We start from the raw sequence: 7,289 nt of genomic DNA on the forward strand, positions 1-7,289 counted from the left end.
ATGATACTAATCACTGGATTGTCTGGTCCAGACTCGATTATTTACAGACCGCCGTCATATAGCTGGACTATTGCTGAGTGCGGCGTTAAACAACAAACCAACCAACCTTATATAGTTAGTATTATTCTTCACACAAACACACACACACACACACACACACACATTATATATATGCGTACCGTCAGTACAGTAAATATAAAATGTCATCGCCAGGGAATAATAAGTCTTGATTATCTGACGACAAGTATTCCATGGGACAAAAGGCATAATACTGGTGAAAGTTATATACATGTAACTGGATCACTGAAGATCAGTAATGACGACAGGTGTTCACGAAAAGGGTAAACATGTCCTGCTGCACAGCTCAAATTCCATATAATGACCTCAGGCCTATGATAAGACAATATGACAACAGGTGTTGGCAGTCAAGGTGTGACAAGCAGACTGGTAATACATTCCACGCCATTTAGCCCAGTAGACGGCACAAGTCATTTTTTGATAGGAGATGACGTTGTATTTCGTCGATGCCGTTGAGGACATTCCTTTCATTCTCAGTCACATCTGTCAAAAGCACAACCTGCTCCAGAATGTATTCCGTTAAAGATCATGTACAATAAAACGGACCCATGAAGATCTCCGGGGTAGAACAGGTCTTCAGCAACCCATGATTGCTGTAAAAGGCGACTGTACTTGTCGTACGAGGCGACTAACGGGATCGGGTGGTCAGGCGCGCTGACTTGGTTCCCAATTGCGTGGATCGATGCTCATGATATCAATCTCTGGATTTTCTGGTCCAGACTCGATTATTTACAGACTGCAGTCATATAGCTGGGACATTGCTGAGTGCGGCGTTAAACAAACCAAACCAAATATCATCCTTTTCCAAACGGCCAGCGACTGAATGGAGAGTGTAAGTCATGCTGGTGTGCCATGCAGGTAGCAAGTCCCCATGGTATTTCGTATGGTGGCAGGCGACTATGCTTGTCGTAAAAGGCGACTAACGGGATCGGTTGGTCAGGCTCACTGACTTGGTTGATGTATGTCATCGATCCCAATTGCGCGGCTCGATGCTCATGATATTAATCACCGGATTGTCTGGTCCAGACTCGATTATTTTACAGACCGCCGTCATATAGCTGGAATATTGCTGAGTGCGGCGTAAAACAACAAACCAACCAATCGTATGGTGGCCCGACCGGTGAAGATTCCGGGGTAGAATAGGTCTTCAGCAACCAATGCTTGCCGTAAAAGGCGATTATGCTTGTCGTAAAAGGCGACTAATGGGATCGGGTGGTCAGGCTCGCTGACTTGGTTGATGCATGTCATCGATCCCAATTGTGTGGATCGATGCTCATGATACTAATCACTGGATTGTCTGGTCCAGACTCGATTTTTTACAGACCGCCGTCATATAGCTGGAATATTGCTGAGTGCGGCGTTAAACAACAAACCAAACCAACGTATGGTGGCCCAACTTCGGTTGGTGGTGATTTATAGATCACCTTTTATACTGTGTCTTTGTGTACTAGTCTTTTTATAGTATCTTAAACACAAATCGAGATACGTTACTCATTGTAGTCTTTTGTCGATGTTTTTTTTAAAATATAAATGTATCCACAACCCACCACCCACACTCTCACTAAAACAACCTTTCACCCACCCATTCAATCACTCACTCTTTCACTCACCCCACTGTATAGTCTACTTACTCTCTTGGTACTTATGTGTACTGTGACGTGAGAGAAAACGAAGTCCCCTGCTATCGCTATTTATGTTCTTTTCATATGATATACATGAGTGATGCATACGCTATTCACAAACTCGATCTGTTGTAGATAACGTTATGCAACCGCACCCATCAAGTTGTATTCCATGCTTGTAATTACTTACTTAACAAGCGTTCTGACAGTAGACAATTTCAGCAACTAGCAATTAATGCACGTGCGTGCATATGCGTGCTAGTTCGGACCAATGGGACGGGTTTATGGTGCTACCACTTTGATGTTTGGTTGGTTCGTTGTTCAACGCCGCACTCAGCAATATTACAGCTATATGACGGCGGTCTGTAAATAATCGGGCCTGGACCAGACAATCCAGTGATTGATATCATGAGCATCGATTGGAATCGATTACATGTATCAACCAAGTCAGCGAGCCTGACCACCCGATCCCGTTAGTTGCCTCTTACGACAAGCATAGTCGCCTTTAAAGGTAAGCATGGGTTGCTGAAGACCTATTCTATCCCGGATCTTCACGGGTCAGATACACACGTAGGTGGACCATTCCCACTGTATCAATTCGAGTTTCAAAACATACAGAAGACGTTATCAATAAGTAGAAGATGAAATGTTAAGAATAAAGACGCTTAATTCCACAATTCAGCACTCTCGTCACTGTTGAACACACATTCCCCTTCACAAAACATCCCTTGGGGAGACAGCGGAAAATGTCGGAACCTATATCAAGAACTTACGTTCTCGTGTCTGGAAGAGGACACACGTGACGTAACCTGAAGTAATTTGATTAGAAGTTTATTTTAAACAATAACACATTAAGTGATGTAATTTAAAAATATACAACAACGAAACAACAAGGAGTAGTAACAAGGTGTTTGTCAACTGGCAACATAAATTTTGCATGAGCTTACAAAGAACATATTTCATGATTTTATGAGATTTTCTTATAGCTATGCTTCAGTAAGTATGCCTCTTGGACATTGCGCAAACTTTATTCTTTATCTTCTCCACAGGGGATATATAATGAACATAATGTCATTTTACTGTTATCGGTCAAAGTAAAATATTCAACATGACTGTTGGATAAATCTTAATTTCAACTTCGTAAACTCAATTGTTTTACAGAGGGTGAGGAATATGTGCAACATTAGACTACAAGTGGTATAAACATGTAAAGATCTACTGTCAAATGTAAATACACAAAGTGTCAACATGGTTCCAATTTATCAGATATAATTCCATTAGATATTATCACACGTCTAGGCAATGGAATTAACAGAAAACAACGGACACAGTTACATAGTTGCCACATTAGACACAAATGTCATACCCAGATATGTCTGGTACAATTGCAGTGATGATCCATTCAATGTTACAAAACAGGGCCATTTCTGTGTAAATGTACATTTTTCCACATCTTACAATACCTTACGAGTGTGCACTTAAATGCACATTTGAACTTGAGCATTGGACTATTTATGATAAATATTTCTGTTTGATAAGATCCATTAATTTTCAGCTTCTTTTGCCAATTTGTTTCAGGAAAATGTCGTTTCATTTAATTTGAAATGAAGCAAAAAGCATTGAAAAACCGTAAAAATCTAAAAACATAACCAATTAAATCTTGACACGTGAAATATTAATTGCCATCACAGCAAAACATATTCAGATGTGTTATGAGCAAACCAGTCCAGTAACTGTCAATGGTTCAGTTACAATCAAGTTTTAACACGGACCTCATCAGCGAACCAAATGAGACACACAATCAGTTATAAATGATCACCTGAAATAACGTTTTTTCAACAGCCGCAAATTGATTAGGGTTTCACCACAATATTACATTTACCGTTATGATATAATTTCCGTAGTTCTAAACGAGCTGTTGAAAAGAAAAGTTTAGATAGATAACAAAACATCTTGCCGCGACATCAGCTTCTATTAACACAAAGTTAAAACAAATCACTAAATGGTGACAAGGTCAAATAAATTTAAAAACAGGACAAAATGAAACAATCAACTTCTTATAATATTCGACTTGTTTGGTTGATTAACGCCGCACTCAGCAATGTTCCGGCTATATGACGGCGGTCTGTAAATAATCGAGTCTGGACCAGACAATCCAGTGTTTGATATCATGAGCATCGATCACGCAATTGGGATCGATGACATGCATCAACCAAGTCAGCGAGCCTGACCACCCGATCCCGTTAGTCGCCTTTTACGACAAGCATAGTCGACTTGGAAATTATTCTGTTGTTTACATCAATTTTCAGCTTCATATAAAGAGGTGAATAGCAATAAAAGCTGTATCACGGTCATAACCTGTATACACCAACCATGATAATTATATCGTACAAATATACACACCATCTACACGTCTAGAAAAAAGAATTAATTGTGAACATGTACAATATACATTATTACTGTTTATCTTATAATTGCGACAAAGTCCACAAAAGCGTTTGTTTACATTGCATGAATATTTCAGAAGATAAAATAAAGTTTTTATTTTACTTTAGTTGTAATTTCACTTTCAACTCGATTCATATGACGGCGGCCTGTAAATAATCGGGGAGCAACGATCCATGCTGTCGGGGTACAATTCTAAAAGGGACTCTTCATTGGTTGATCAAGTTCAGAACATTAAAGGCCTTTATATGGCAGACATGAGAATGTTGGTTGGTTGGTTGGTTTGTTTTTTAACGCCGCACTCAGGAATAGTCCAGCTATATGACGCTATAAATAATCTAGTGATTGATATCATGAGCATCGATCCACCCAATTGGGATTCATGACATGCATCAACTAAATCAGCGAGCCCGAGCCCGTTAGTCGCCTCTTACGACAAGCATAGTCGCCTTTTACGGCAAGCATAGGTTGCTGAAGACATGAGAAGGACATTTCCAAATTTGACGCATCAATGAAATACCTTTTTTCAGATGCAATTCCCTTTTTTGATTTGTACCATAGGTTCCCATATTTTTTCAGGTAAACAATTGACTAACCTGTGCATGTATTTGTGACAAGTGCCGCCGGTAGGGCAGGCTTCGTTCACCTTATCGCTAACACCTGGTATCATCACTATTTAACCTGATTCATCATCACTTGCTCATGTTATAACCGGAATCGTACAATGGACCATGATTCTATCAGATATGTGTTATGAATATGGAAAGGTATGTATATGTTGTTTATATTTTCATCACTTGGTCATATTAGAAATTACAAACGTATGGTCAAAATGAGCGGAAAGGTAGCGCTTTAGGCCCCCACCACCACCCAAGGTGTAGAGTCTGAAACTTTAGGAAGATGTCACAATTATAAAACTCGGGTTTTCAACGTTCATGGCGTTAAACTCCTTTTTCAGATTTCTAAAACGAATTATAAGAAGACCTAAATAATCCTTCTACAAACCAAACAACACATGGATATTACCTGTAGCAAAACAGTGGCTTTCAACTTTTTCATGTCGGTGAAATTGTTAAAAATGGTGAAAATTAACAATAAAAATCTTCTCTCAATTCTAAATCCCCACGGAGTTGAAAGCTTTTGAAGATGTGTAGGACTAAAATTTGACTTTGATTTTTCGTTTCATGACATGTACAAATTCGTTATTGGTCCTTACATTTAGGAACATTTTTTAAAGATCACAATGCTGGAGCATTTTAGATCTCCAACAAGATTGCATTCATTATCAAGGCCTGAGTCTCTGCCTTGGGGCCCTCAGAACGTCTTCCACTGATGAACCGCCCCTTAAACAACTTTGCATCAAATTATCCTCTTTGCATATTTCTAAATTGCATAACCCTTAATCCAATCCAGCGTATGGCTGTTTTTAAAACCCTTTCTATGATGATCTCTATAAGACATTTTCCTTTCTGCTGCTAAAATACGCTCCAACAAAACATTTGTCTTCTCCTACATGGCAGTTGGTAAAAGCAACGGAGGACATAATATTAACTAAACTTAAATCTGAAACAAATTAATTATTTTTTCAACAAGCAAATAATCAGTTAAGACGCTCATACAAATTGAATACATGCAAAGCTTTATTTACAGATGGATCCAAAGCTTTTCATTTTTACGCAGAATCACAGTCAACAGAACTATAATTATAAATATTAATAAACAATCGAAACTGGAACAATTTAGTACACTTTCAGACATTGTTGAACTATATAATGATCTTTCTGCTACCCAATACGACGTCACTTTCATCGGTAAGGGAGCAACCATTTGAATTTTGGGTAGGGTAGTGGTATTGTTTCTAAATAATTAACCCTAAGTATTACTGACAGCAAATTACAAAGGACCCGCTTGTAGTTCAACATTGTCCCCTTTTCTTGCATACGGCGCATATTGAAATATTGAGAAGTCAAATTTACAACTGCTTATATTAAACTGTTTCCACACAATCCTGTTAAAGCCAGATTGCGAATGGGGCCAAGTTCCCAATGTCTTTAAAAATCCCCAATGGCCCTCACCCGAGTCAAGTCCAGCTCCTGGCCTTCACGTGGTGGAATTGTTCTCACTGACAGGAGAAAGGGTGAAAGGTGCCTTAAAACCAGACGCTTCGGGCAGAGGGAGCTCGTCATCCTTGGCTGGCTGCTCTTCTAGGAGAAGGAAAAGTCAGCGGAAAGGCTGAGAGAGTAAACGTCTCACAGCAAACCCGAGTCGGGGTCCCTCAGCCAGTCTGGTGTTGTCTTCAACATGGGAAGCATTGCTATATGGCCTGGGTTCGTGGGCCTTCGGGCTCTGACCAGCCTGACCCGCGGACTGTAAACCTTGAGCAGGGGGAAAACTCATAACTGACTCAAAGCCAACTCTTGTCAGTCTCCAAGCGCCCAAGAGAAAAAAGGGCGTCCAACGCTAGTCTAGAATGATTTGCGAAGTCTAGATGGCCTCGGCTTTGGGGTATGTCCAAATCTCCATCGTTCACAAGCCAGATTCTGGCGTTTTATCCGTTAATTTTGTTCTTTCCACTGGTGTTTACAGCTGATGTGGGTGACCCCTACTGTAAACTTAATGAATGCCACCTTTGGGAGCTCACAATAACACTCTATACAGGGTTTAGGCTTTATGAGGAGGAAGCATCCCTGCATTGAACATTCACAGTTTTTATATAGTTGCAATGTTATGCAAGGTATTAAAAGCAATTCTGACTACACTTTTTAGACTTAATATTAAGCAGATCCGTCAGAATCAGAAAATAGTTATTGTGAAGAACTTGTGTTATTTTGTTCACGAACTGGATGTGGAAAGTCACTAACATTTGAAATTGCATCATTCTTATAGATACTATACAGAGCTGGAAAACACAAGAACAACAGTCTTGATGCCACACTGGGGAGAGGAAGGATACAAGAGAGTGGTCCGAGTGAGTGAGTTGGGTTTAACACCGCTTTTAACAGTATTCCAGTTATATCACGGCGTGTCAGCTTAATGTTGGAGGAAAGCCCGAAGTGATGCAGGTCGCAGACGTTTATCACTTCGGGGAAACCCACGGGCACGGGTATGGAGCTGACAAACCTAAAAACATAATTAGGGCGAACC

Source organism: Haliotis rufescens, unplaced genomic scaffold (assembly GCF_023055435.1).
Source record: "Haliotis rufescens isolate VD_foot unplaced genomic scaffold, xgHalRufe1.0.p SCAF_108, whole genome shotgun sequence".
Lineage (NCBI taxonomy): Eukaryota > Metazoa > Mollusca > Gastropoda > Lepetellida > Haliotidae > Haliotis > Haliotis rufescens.